Genomic DNA, 14392 nt, shown 5'->3' with positions numbered 1-14392 from the left:
GGTATTTCTTACTCTTTATTTAGTACTTTAGTATATTTAGATGAGAATGCTCAACCTTCACTTTATTTATTTCAATACATTAGTAACATTTCTCACACCAAACATCTCACTCCAAGGGTCTGTACAGTTGAGCTTGTTGGTGTAAGGACTATCACCTTAACATGCATCCTTCTGATAGAAAAACAGATAAGTGAGGAAGAACAAAACTGAGGGGAAAAAAAATAGGATTATTAATGGCTCTAATTACAATGGCATCAGGATTTTGAAAGTACTTCTGGATGGTAAGAAGCAACTTCAAGGGTTTGATACCCTCTGCGCTACTTCATTCACAGCAGCATCAAGGCTTGTAGCACACACAGAAGAGACAAAGCTGGCAGGGGAACTGCATCTCCAGGTATCAAGAGTCTAAGTTACCTAAAGGTAGCTTCTGTATTGCTGCCCTGCCTCAGGTCACACAGGAAATGGCAGCAGCTCTGTCACTTCAGACTTCCTTTGGTTGCTTTTGGGATTCAGACTAAACATACAACTCAAATTGCAAAGGTAGTTTTTTGTTTTTGTTGTTTTTTTGTTTGTTTGTTTGTTTTGCATTGTGGTCTGGGTTACAAACTCCTTTTTACTCAAAAATGTTACTTAACGTGTGTTTGTATGGTACCTTCTAAGGAGCAGTATTATTTTGGTTAACAGAATTTTTCTGGCCGTTGCCATAGGATCACAGGTACAAATAGGAGATAAGGCATTTGTATCTCTGATTATTTGGACTGAAATCATAGAATCATAGAATCATAGAATGCACTGGGTTGAAAAGAATGTCAGAAGCCATTTAGCCAACCGCTAGACCAGGCTGCCCAGAGCCACATCCACCTTGGCCTTGAATGCTTGCAGGGATGCTGTATCCACAACCTCTTTGGACCACCTGTTCCAGTGTTCACCCTCTGTGTGAAAAACTTCCTAGTATCTAACCTAAACCTCCACTGTCTTAGTTTAAAACCATCCCCCCTTTTCCTATCACTATCCACCCATGTAAACAGTCACTTCTCCTCCTGTTTAATGCTCCCTTCAAGTATTGGAAAGACATAATGAGGCCCAGTTCCCTCAGCCTTTCTTCATAGGAGAGGTGCTCCAAACTCTCTGACCATCTTAGTGGCTCTATTCCAGGCCCATTCCAAGAGCTCTGCAACTTTCTTGTGCTGGGGTCCCCAGGCGTGGACACAGTACTCCAGATGGGACCACAAAGGAGTTGAGTGGAGTGGGATAATCACATCCTTCTCCCTACTGGCCACCCCTCTTTTAGTGCAGACCAAAGCATTGTTGGCCTCCTAGGCTACAAGTGCACACTACTGGCTCATGTTCAGCTTCTCATCCAGCTGGACCCCCAAATCCTTCTCTGCAGGACTCTTTAGTTCTTCCTGCAGTCTATATAAATATGTGGGATCCCTGGCCCAAGTGCATCACCTTGTACTTGGCCTTGTAGAACCTCATCAGGTTCACACGGACTTACTTTTCTAGCCTGTCCAGGTCCCTCTGGATGGCTTTCCTTCCCTCCAGCGTATCAACTGCACTGCTCAGCTTGGAGTTGTCTGAAAATGTGCTGAGGGTGCCCTGGATTCCATCATCCATGTCACTGATTAAGATGCTGAAGAGCACCAGTCTCAAGGCTGGGACACACTGCTTGTTACAGGCCTCCACCCAGACATAGCACAGTTGATCACAATCCCTTTGGCTGTGACCAGCCAGCTGGTTCTTAATCCATCTTAATCAGAACTTAGATAAATGAGGTGAATATTTGACAGGGTGAGGAAATACTACACCTGATTTCCTGACAAGCTGCAGCTTGGGGTGAGTGGATAGACTCCCGTAAATGCTCACCTTGAGGAAAAGAAAAATGGGAACAAAAAATTTAACACTCCCTTTTGTGTAGCAACTGCTTTTTGCTAATTTAATAATCCAAAACCACATTTTTCAAATGCTTGGGGGTTTGTAAACTGTTACATTTAAGTAAACTGTGACCTACAGGCACAATAAATACTATAAGTCAACTTATTTTTGAAAACTTTGAAATCTAAAGGGAATTTATATACTATTTTGAATGTATTTTTTTAAAAAAAAAGACTTCTTTGAAATTCAGAGAACATGCACAACTGCTGTAGATGATACAACACCTTACTTCCCACACTAAAGATGTGCTGATTTTGGCCCATTGTGCAGTACATAGTGAAGAATTAGCACATAAACTTTGAGCTCAAACTTATTTACTTCTATCCATCTGAAGCTAAGTAGCCTCTTTTGGATGATTAATCTGTACCATTCAAGAAAGCTACAGAAATTCAGTCATCTTTGTATCCTATAATAAATAGTTTTGTACAATATACCTCATTACCCACACTTTTGTGGTGAAGTGACTTAATTGTTTCTTATACTAGTCTAACTAATACATTAATTGCAGATGTCAAGCTAGCACTTTTAGGCTGATGTTGAGTGTTAGATTCTTATTTTGAAAAGCAAAACGCAAATATAAATATAAGCTACTTGTTTGTAGTGGAGCTCTATAAATGACACTGTTATATATCTCTTCTTTAAAAAGTAAGAATAATTGAAGGAACAGCAATGAGAACACAATAAATGAAAAGGTTAAGCCTTGTGTGTTAACTAGAGCAGAGAGATATTATTGTATTCGAATTCAACCATAATTTCTCAGTACTGCTGTTTTATGACTCAGGCCAGTAAGATCTCTTCAAGTCTACTTAAAAGTCTTGTTACAGTAACACAATATTTTATGTATGTAGCCTCTTTTGTTTATGGAGAAGTTTCACATAGCCCTGCTGATCCAACTCGTCAAATGTTCGTGTGGCCTTTGTTTCATGAAAAGTGATTGGTTAAGCACTGGAGCTGGATTATAATGGGGGAATTTAATCCTTCTGTGACCTCTGAAGGTTGAGTTGCTGTGGAAACAATAAGTGTTCTCAAAGCTGATTTTTGCAGCAATTCTTTTTCTGTCATCATTATTGAATTTTACTTTAACCACAGGGATTTATGTTGCTTATGGACTCATTCTGCTGCTGTTCTTTTCTTAAATTCCTATTTGTAGTTGTAAGCATGAAAGAATTCCAGTGTTTCATACTTAACTCTGATTACTCGTTTGACTTAATATCATGAGCTATGAAGTTTAGATTCCTTTACAGGGTTTGGAGAATGATCTTGAGATTTAATTTTATATTGTAGGGAAAACATTATTTTATTTTGTAGAGAAAAAAAGAGTTAAATGTGCACATAGTGCATCCAGTTTTTAGTTGATATGCACATGATTTTTTTTCCATGCTTTTATTATGTTTATATTTATGTGACGTGTTTGCGTGTTCAAGTTTATGATCAGTTCTCTGTTATGAGGTCTGTTGTGTCAATGTGGCAAGTTATCTTGTTTTATAACAAAGATTTCCTGCTGTACCAATATGACTGGGTTTCAGTTTTATTGGATATTGCTATGTTTAAAAATTGAGATTTCTAAAATTCTGAAATATAAAGAAATGCATTTTTCATTTTTCCTAAGTGAATTTCATAGTAGAAAAGGCAAATAATATATATTTCCATTTACTAAATAAACTAAAAATAAATATTCTTAGAATGTGTTTCAGATAAGACTTTCATTGTCCTTGGAGGCATCTTAGGTTCTACTTGATATTCTTCTTCCAAAAAGTGATATTAGCTCTGCCATGTTGTGTAGGCAGCCGATGTTAATGGGCTAACAGGTAACTGAGCAGAGCACCTAATAATCTATGGTCTACACAGTAATTATCAAACAAGTGAGGCTAGGTATTTCTGATTAATGTAAGAAAACAGAATACAGAGTTATTGTGAAGAAAAACAAACTAACCTAGGATGACAAGGTCAAGGGCAGTATATCCATTGGTTGGCTTTTGGTGTCGTAGTAGTTTTTAAATATTTAAGAAGTCATTGCAAGAGCAATACAGAGTTTTTTGTTTTGCAATAGATCTTTAACCACATCTTTTTTGTGTTCATGGAGCTGGACTGTAGATCACCAAGTCTCTCCTTTGTGTTTGCCGCTTTGTAGAAAACCTAAGAGACAGAAGGTATAGTGGAGGATCTTGGGGAGCTTTCTCCCAGTGGTTTCTTAATGTCATATTTAGAGGTGTCTCTTTGAAAACAGTCTGTTTTAGTGCCACAGCAGATAGCTCATTGTTAGGCTATGATATGTTTCCTGCTTAATGCTTTCAACAGGATTGCCTGAGTGTTTTCCCAAAGCATGCAAAGTCTCTGTCAGGTAAATTAAGCTCCCATAACTATTACTACAGTAACAGTAGGCAGTAACTTGCCTAACACAGGTACTGAAGAAAAATGTCTTTTATGAAACTGGTGGCAGATGAAGTAAACAAGTGTTTCTGGAGTTCTGTACCATACATAAAGGTCATCTCTGACCACTTTGTGGATGTTTGACTGCTAACTAGGACAACTAATGCTTGCTACTTTTTTCAGATGGTCCCTTGTCATGCAAATTTTATTAAACAGAAATGCAGTTGAACAAAAATGGACAGATTTCTGAGAAGTATATGTAGCTTTGAATTCATCCCCCCATTTACTCTACTGTTCCACTGCTGGTTTCCTTCTCTTGCTCTGGCTCAAAGTGATTTTGCCACTGCTACATCTTCACTAATTTTGATTCACTCATTTGCTGTACTGTCCATGGGCTGAGCATCCTCCTGTCCTCATCTCCTGCTGGGCTGTGGGACCCTCCATGTCTGCAGGGGGAGATCTGCTCTACACAGTACCAGCAAAGAATCATACATACCACAGGGGGATGGCCTGCTCCTCCATGGGCTTCTCCTTTGTTGCAGAGTGCTGCTGCTCTTTGCCTGGAGTACCTCCTAACTTTCTGCAGAGACCTGAGTGACTGCAGGGCCAGTTTTCTCCCATCTCTCACTCTTGTCTCCCATCTGTTGTTGTGTGGGAGTTTTCCCTCCTTTACACCTGCTTTTCCAGGGCACACCAGGTGCCACACACGGCTCAGCTCTGGCAGCAGTGGGTCCCTTTGGAGCAGTTGGAGCTCTGCTCTAACAAGGGCACTGCTGGGCTCTGCTACCAAAACCTTATCACACAAACCCAATGCACCTAGTCAATATCTGAGAATAAATTTTAAGTTTGGAATAAATGGGGAGCTTTGCTGTTAAAACTATAGCACCTTAAGCTCATCAGCTTTCTATATTTCATTGCACAGTAGGTGTTCACTATGCATCTGTTGCCTTCATAAACATCACATCACTTGCATTAAAGCTTCATTACTAACGGAAGTCTTAGATTTCCTACCGATATCTAAATTCATGTCATTTTTTAAAGTCATGCTCTGCTGTAATCACAGCTCTAACTGTGCGTGTGGCTATGTTCTGGTTCTAGAACTGCTTATTCAAGTTAGTGACCAGTTCTGGTATTTTGGAGCTAGTGTATTTTTCAAGCTAATCACTATTACTGTGAAGGAAGTCAACTGTACATTTCGAACATTTTATTTGGTGATTGCACAATTTCTTAAGAAGTTCATATACAAGGACATTTGAATTGGCATGATTGGCTTTTGTTTGCAAAATTTTATGGTAATATATAATACAACTATGTAATACCTGTGCAAATATTTGCTTAAGGATAATGAAAACCACAGCTGTCATCTTTGGTTAAGTAAACAGTTGTTATAGTGGAATGTATCAAGCATAAAAGTAACATTTGGATCTGGGCTATGTATCTGTTATGTAATTTTTGAAATGTTACATGGTAATAAAATGCTTGAAAATGGAACACTTGTATGTCCCAATTTTAACTGTTTTTCCTTGAAACATGATGTTTTTTAAATTTTAAAGCTGAGGGATCTGCATCATGGCCCAGAAGTGTTAGGAAAAAATGGCCAGTGTGTTTGGCAGTTGCTTGATGTAGCTGTCTACTTCTGTGCACTTCTCAGTTTAAGAGAGTAATCAATTAATATTCTACAATGCCTGTTCCATACATTCCCATATATGATTGTGAGTGCAGTAGAGTATTCATTTACATGAGCTTATAGTTTCATTTGTTAAAATACAGGCTACCACTTCAAAATTAGTCCTTTTCTGAAATGAAATTTTATATGTATCTGTATGTGACTTTGAAGTAAGATCTGAACAATAAATATAAGTAAGAATTTGAAGTCATGGTGAAGCACCATAAGCTAACCTTGCAAGATGACATCAAGTTGTGTATGTTGTTTCTTCTAGTTTATATGTTATGAAAACAGGGCTTTCAGAGTAATCATTTTTTGGTTTTGTTTTTCTGATGTAGGAGAAAAAATGATCCATGCAATGAATCAGAAGTGCATTTTGGTCCTTCGTCTTGCTGTCAGAGTAACAACAAAATAAGAAAGGCTTTAGTTTGTGTCATAGGAGTTTATAAATGTGGGATTCAATTGGAAAATAATTTCAGGATTCATAAAAATGGCAGTGTTGCAGCCTTGAATGTTGCTGCTGAAATGGAATCATAACAAAATAATTAAATGATTAATGTTGATTGTGTGATTAGCATCAGTTACAATCATTAAACTGCATAGTGAGGAGTGATAATGAGAGCTCAGAAACTCTCAGTGTATCTTGGGGAAAAATGTGTCAGTTAGGTGGAAAGTGCCAAGGGCATTGGAGCTGCGTGCTAGTTAGTGTGCATGCCTGGTTCTCCTCTTCATGACTGGGCTAGGGAAGTGCTCCTTGCTTTGTGTGCAGGCAGGCAGGAGGATGCTAGGTGTCATGTCATCATGTGGAAGTAGCTGCATTGGCTGGTAACTCTGTGGCTGTGACTGGGTTCCCACTTGGTCTGTGTTCTACTGACCCTCTGGAAATTGTATTTATGTACAACTGGAAGTGTTCCACTCATTCTATTTTCTACCTCAGGTTTCTACACTTTTCTTAATACTGTTTATGAGAAGAGCATAAACAAACAGTATCCCACCACTTTTCATACAGATAAGTGTTGCTTGGTTCTTTTAATTAGAAGCAAATAACTAAAAGCAACTGCATCAGAGAATTCTGTTTATAGAGCTGATCTGATTTCCTCCTTTAGCAGTGAAGATAATTTAAACAACAGAAAGAAGACAAATGGGAATATTTCTGAGCAGGCAACCATTATAGCTTCACTATATGTGTTCAATTGTAATCTGAAGCAACAAGTTGATCTTCTAGTAGGAAGAAATCACGTTTTTCTGCCTAGAGTCAATAAGCAGCATTTTAGCAGAAATAGTTTATTTTAGATGTACATAGTGTCAAAGAAAAAAATGCGAATATTATTTAAACGTAACTCTTATTAAAATAAATAGTTCAATTATACAAGTTTGGAAAAACCTTGAAAAAAATCAATAAAGTATCTTCTATACTGTTAAGTAAACTAAACGGATTGCATTTTTCTGAGGTTTAAATACAGATCAAGTGTTAGTGTTACATCCTAAGATCCCTGGTCTTTGTCTTTTATTTCCTATGTAGACAGGCAGATGTAGTGTGGGTGCGCTCATGTGATGCTATTGAGCCACCAGCGATCTTTAATCACAAGTGCTTAAAACTCTCAGTGGTGACATGTCTACCTCAGACACATGTACACTGACCACTATTTCCTTACTTGCTCTACAGACATGAGTACAAGCTAAACTGTTACTGAGAGGGAGGAATCACTCTTTTTTTTTTTTTTCATGTGACTACTCAGTGCAAAGAGGGTTTTTGGTAGAAAGCTAAGAATTTCAGGCACTTAAACAACAATGCTTTGTGTTAAAAAGATATTTGTCCTCTTAGAGAAGTAAAAATGTTGTATTTCACTTATTGTTCATGAGCAATATCTACAGTAGAAATAGTACTAACTAATGATCAGCTGATCCTCTTGAAATACAGTATTTGATGTTGTGTATTAAAGATGCAATTCTGTGAAATTGTCTTGTACTGTGACTTGATGAAGACAAATCCCAAGAGGGTAGATAGTACTCTACTGGTGATCACTTGCCTGCTTTGGTTCCTATGGAATACTGAAGAACCAGGCCTCCAAACTAAGCCCCCAGCTTTCTCAGATCAGCATTTAGTGTCAAACCTTTGGGTCTGGGAATTCATTACTCATTTTTACCTACTGTCCTTTCTGTCAGGAAGGTGGAAATTATAAAACTTACTTGTAAAAACTTTTATCATTCAGAAATGCTTTGATCAGCCTGAGTAAACTGTTTGTTCTCACCATTTTCCAGAGGGCCACATGCCTGGCTGTAACAGCTGTACTTTTTTCAGGCTGGTGTTGCAACTTCTGCTTTTGCAGTATTATCAGAGAGTGAAAATTAAAAAAGAAGTAAGTTAAATATATATATATATATATATATGTTTCCTGCAGTGCATACATTGCCCATATTTTTCACCAAGTCAGAATCAGGGTATGTAACTGGTATTCCATTATGCACAGTTTGTCTGTTTTGTTTTGTTTTGTTTTGAATTTGACTACCTGTAGTGAGGGAGATTAATGTTATTGCTTTGTTTTGAAGATATGAAACATAAGCATAAACATTTAAAAGTGTGCTTAGAAATAAGCTTGTTTTCAAGTGCTCTGTTGGGATAAGACTGTTTTTCAGAACTGGAGTCTTGAAGATTTCAGCCTGAGGCTGTAAACAGCACTGGTATTTTTGGATTCTAAATTATTTTTCAGGGAAAAAGAAAAAAGAAAAAAGAAAAAAAAAAAAGACCACTGTGAAAATAGTTATTTCTTTCAGTTGATGGAGTGTTATACTCATAAATCATGATTATTTTCAACCTTTTGACTGAGACTATTTTGTTTTCACAGCCAGAAGCAGTAAAATAATCAATCATGTAATAATGCCATGGATAATTATCATGTTGCTTAGTGTTCTTTGAGCTACTGCAGGTGTGTTCTCAGCCTCTATTGGTTGTGTTTGAACTGTGATTTTACAACTGAGATGATGAAGAGCTTTAGAATTTATCCACAATTGCTTTTTGCTGTTGTACAGAAAAGCCATGTTTGTGATAGTATACATTGTTTCATTGTTGCAACATTAGAAATGACGTTGAAATGCTTCTGTGTTTTAAAAAAGTTGAAGTACTTTATGCTGTAAATATGATTGAGTACATTCTTTTTTATTAAACATTCAGAACAATTTTATTGCTATAATTACATCTTAATTTGTTTCCAAGTGTTGCTTTATTTCTTTGCCTTTCTTTACAAGGAGTAAAGATAGTACTTTGCAGTTATGGCAGAATTTATCTGCCATGATGCTCACAGATAACGGTTGAAATCTGGAATCTGTGATGAGTTGAAAGTGGCATAAGCTATGAGGGTAATCTAAAAACTCCATCTTGACTTTTTTCTGCCTCAGCTTGTTGCTTCTGTGCTGCTTAATTTCTTGTGCTGACTCAAAAACGCATATGGCTGCACCAGTAACCACATCAAGGACCTAACCTTTACCCATCTCTGCCTCTGGGCAACAGAGCTACTAAAGTTCAAGGGATATTTACTGCAGACATGAGATCTTGATGCCCATATATTTTGAAGATCCTGGTAGACATCTGTCTCCATCTTTTGGCATCAGATGTTTTCAGCAGTCTTGCCTAAGGTGACTCTGCAGAAACCCCTAAGAATTGAAAATAGGTGTGGGGTATTCCTTGGTGTAGGCTAGGATATTGCTGAGTGAGCCCCACTGTGTTATAAAGTAAGAGCAGCTGAATTTTATCTTAACTTTATTTTGGCTCTGAATGTGTGGAATAAACTGTAGTTCAATGCTTATACTCTCTGGAGCTTTATAGTGTACTGAACTTGGTTACTTAAAATGAGTATCTTCTCCTCCATGAGAGCAGTTTGTTTTATGGTAAAACATCTCTTAGTGAGAGTTCCTATGTGAATGAAATGTGAGTAAATCTTTATTGTCAGTATTTTTCATTGATGTTTCTGAACACTCATTTTAAGTGACAAATATGAGTTCCAGAAGGAAGAATCTTAAATTATTACACAACTCCTACTTTTAACTGTTAAAAGATTGACAGTGCAATTGAAAACACAGATGGAATTAATGTAAAATATGCATTAAAAAAATTAAAGTATTCATTGAAGTCCATGTCTGAATCTCTGGCAATACTGTTCTAAGTGGCTTATCTTGTCACACTGACTTCATAGTATTAGGTAAGATGCCTAGCTGATGACTAGGATGATAAACTGCAACTTAAGTATATCTTTTTCTGTATTGGAAGTGCATTGTATATATATCATAGCAGAGGTTAATGTGATATGTAGATTCCTTTTTATGCATTTTTCTAACAAAAGAATATCATAACATAAAATTTTGAAGACCTGTGAGGATGTTATTGAGAAATGAAGTCACCCAGAGTAGAATGAAGGTAGTTTAACATTGGCATTTAGAGAAGTATTTATAGTAATATAAAAATTTCTGTGTGAAACAAATAAAGATAGAGATACTAGACCTCAGTCCCCTTGTGTAGTTCTCACTGTTTATAGCAGAGCATTCTTCCTGGCACATGTTGACGTAAAATCATTTCTGTGTAGTTCCTAGGTAAAACTGAGAATAAGATAAAGAAAGGAAAAATCGTACTACTGAAACAAGATATTAGCTTCAGTAAAGAATGCTTATAAATTGTGGGTATTTATAATTCAGCTCTGGTTCTTTTGAAACGTTTCTTGTCTGTGCTTTCTGCTGGTATTCTGAAGGTCCTGTTACTTGCGGGCTGGTGTTGACTTTGCTTTAAATATACTTGTTAAGTGTTTTGTCTCTTGTTACAACAGGACAGACATACAAAAGCTCATGATATTTCTAATTGCCTGATAGTGTAAACTTTTAAAATTACTTTCAGCTAACTTCACAGTAATAAAAGAACTTAAGGATGTCTTCAAAAATGGTTTACTACTTACGATGCTATCCAGAAAATTGTCTTCTTTGCTAGCTGATATCAGGTTAAGAAATGTTTGTTATTCAGACTTTACTATCATCTGAGTAGAGCAACAGCAACAAAAACTACAGATTATTTCTTCTACCTTCAGATATTTTTATGTGAAATTGCAGCAGTTAAGTAACATGTGCTGTGGCAGTTCCAATCTGCCATAACTATGAAAGGGGGGCACTGATTTCATGCTACAAACTGCATCTTTTGTAGACTATTCACCACCCTTTACAGGTCTGCCAAGCCCACTCTGCAATTGGTTGCCAGGGGCTGCAGATGTTGGAAAAGAGAAATTTCAATGAAAGGCCCTGATTCAGCAACCTAAGCAGCCTGCCTCCTCCAGCCAAAGTAATCAGATTGGCAGCTGAATCAAAGGGTACAGTGGGCCCTTTGTTTGCGAGCTCCAGAGGTTAGTAATTGACAGAAGGTCAACAAAGTTTTATGAAGAACAGAATATTAGATGGTATTAGGCTGCAGAGAGAGATTTTGGAAGTTTTATGTTTTTGGAAGAAAGTTAGGACCTCAGTCACAGTTTAAAGTCACAGGAAGCAAAGGCTGTGTATTGCCATTTAAGTCTGAAATGGTTTCAATCTGAAATGGTTTCAATAATCTCATCAATAGACAGGATTATTGATGAGTGGAAGGAGTTGCTGTATGAAAAAAGCTGCAGTTGCCCTAGGTGTAGCTATGTGCAATTGTTTGTGTAGAAGGATTTATTGTAAGCTTTGAGATATAGCATAATATGGTATAAGGATACATATTTTTCTCATAGAACCATGAGGCTGGAAAAGATCTAAAGAGGTCTCCACCCCAGGGAAAAGAAGAATTAATTGTATCTGTGCAGTATAATGTACAGTAGTGATACTGCCTAATCTCCCATCCTTAAGAATGTCATTTGTAGAGATCTGTGCATTTGGAGAATGCTAGCCCAAAGCTAATCTCCTTTAGAATAAGCAGGCTTAGTTCCATGTTTTCTTTTCATTGATCTTGTTTTCTAGACCAGTCTTGTGACACTAATTATAGTATCTCTGTTCCATATCCATCTTGAAGAGTGATACACAAAACTAGAGGAAACACTCCAGGCCTTTGTTAGTGTTGAGTAAACTGGAAGGATTACTACTGTTTATATGTTTCAGTATTATATTTGACTTATTTGCAGTAACTTAGGATTGCTGAATTGTGTTCAATTCTAATTCATTTAAGCCAGTTCAGTGTTGGCTTCTATGCTACTTAATACTCATCTCTCTGTTGTATTGAAAATGCTTTAAAATAACCTTAGTTTCATTATTTTTTCAAGAATTGATGTTGAGCTGGTGCATCTACAGCTCCCTGGCACTCATTTTTACACTTTTAAATAAGTAATAAGAACTATTTATGCAATTTCCAGTCCTTTAAGATTTCATCTGTGCTCTACAAGAACTGAAAGACAATTATTAACATTGCATGACATTGTATCATTCAGCTCTTAACTCCTCTAAATTAATCAGGCCCACTCTGACTGAAAATACCTGACTTCGTTATTCTCTTCCTGTTTGAGGCTGAGGCCCTGGTTTGTCTCTGGTATTAATTATAATAACTGCCTGCTTGTATCTGGGTTTTTAATGAAGATTAATGCTTTGTTTTGATGTCTGTTCATTTTGAATTTTGTTTATAGCAATAATCTATCAAGTATTGAAGGATGTTTAAACTCATAACCATTTCAGAAGGAAAAAATGCAGCTCTTATGATAAATAGCATGCAGTCTGAGTTGGTGTTGTGATCTGTCTGGTAATTTACTTTTTTGCATGCATTAGAACATTCTTATCTCAGTAAGACAGGATGTTTCCTTATGTATTCTGTCACCAGTGCCTGAATTGAAGAAGAGCTACCTGCCCTTGAATCACTGTCACTAAATAAGCCATCCTGATATTTTTCAGGAGAAGGGAATTAACAAAAGGAGGGATCATTATTTATATTCATCTGGAAAAGTGTTTTATATATTGTTTGTCTTCTTGCTGAAATTTGCTACATTTAAGTCTAAGGAATTGAATATCAACTTGCATTTTCTGCATCATAAATACAGAATATTGACTTTAGATTTGGCTTCTGTTTTGGTTTTGGAGTTTTCCCCTCACTGAAATGACTTCCTCTGTTGCCCAGAAAAGTAAAGAAGTTACATTTGTAAATGAGCAGTATAAAAGTACAATTTACAGCATCTGTGTTTTTCTTGACAGCGTTGTCCCTAAAAAGAGGGATATCCCTGAGGATGTAATAGGTGGTCAGTATGAAATACACATTGCCCCATGTGGGGAATCTCCATTCAGTTGGAGTTGTGGTTATGCTGCAGTATTGTCTGCTAATGTACAAGGAGGACAGAAACTGGTTATCTTTTCTACCTGATAACTCACTGCAAATGTAGATTATAGGTGTTCAGAAATGAGCTATGATTCTCCTAGAGTCTGAGTAGTGGACACATACAGCTGAAAACATGATGGTAACCATACTAGAGCAGATCAGATGTCTACCTGCTGTGTGTCACAGCTACAGCAGAAGCAAAAAAGGAGATGCAGGAGAAAAATGGTAAGAGGGGCTTGTATAAGTACTTCTAGGTATTTTCTTAGCCTCCAGCCATTTTGAGCTCAGGGACTTCCTCATCCACATGTGATTGCTATATATTAGTTATGGCTCCATAGGTTTTCTTCTCCTATTAACTTGTCCATTCTCACCTGTAATCCATGCAAACTCTGACCACAGCTTAACAATAACTTGTCTCAGAAAGCTTTGTCTTTCATTTTCTGAAATTGCCTTTTACTGTTTTCCCATGTTTTTATTGAGAGATTGGTGAAAGAGAACAGATTGGATCTCAGCACAAGAATCTCACAATAGAAAAACATTTCAGCCACCTCCTTCTCAGTGGTGAATCCTAGCAGGTGCACAGAAGTTGTTCTCTAACTTTCATTATTCTTCATTATATTCATTGCCCTTCTCTGAAACTCTCTGAGCACCACATTTTTTCACGACGAGATGACCTCAAAAACATGCAACATTCTATATATAAAAGAATACCATAGACTTATACAGCAGCATAATGATATTTTCAGTTTTATTCTCTATTCTTTTCCCAGAAATAGTCAATACTAACTGAATTTGTCCTCCTTACTGCTTTTTAGCTTCTAGCTTTTTAGCTCATTTTCGTTGGAACTAACAATTCTAAGACCAAGATGTTGCACCTTAAAGGTCCTGGCTAGCTCTGAGCAAACCTTGTATCAAGAAAGATATTTCTCTATGTTCATTACTTTTTGTTTTTCTTTTTCCTAGCCAAGTCTGTCTTTCTTTACATTCCCTGTCTGCTTCCCTTTCTTTACTGGCATTGAATGTGATTATGATAGCCATGTGCACTTTAGCTATTCCTTTTCCATCTTTGTGGATTTTCACCCATCTTGGCAGCAGCAGGACATGGAAAAAATGCCAGG

At 37.0% G+C, this 14392-nt stretch overlaps 1 protein-coding gene across 5 annotated transcripts in view; it reads left to right on the top strand.

Annotated features, from left to right (window-relative positions):
• The window catches only part of ROR2 (ROR family WNT receptor 2), a 142273-nt gene that overhangs the window by 82633 nt on the left and 45248 nt on the right, over nucleotides 1-14392 (top strand). The window lies entirely within an intron of this gene.

Source organism: Coturnix japonica, chromosome Z (assembly GCF_054131305.1).
Source record: "Coturnix japonica strain WE chromosome Z, WE-NBRP24, whole genome shotgun sequence".
Taxonomy (NCBI): Eukaryota; Metazoa; Chordata; class Aves; order Galliformes; family Phasianidae; genus Coturnix; species Coturnix japonica.
This window is presented reverse-complemented; position numbering and strand designations above follow the sequence as displayed.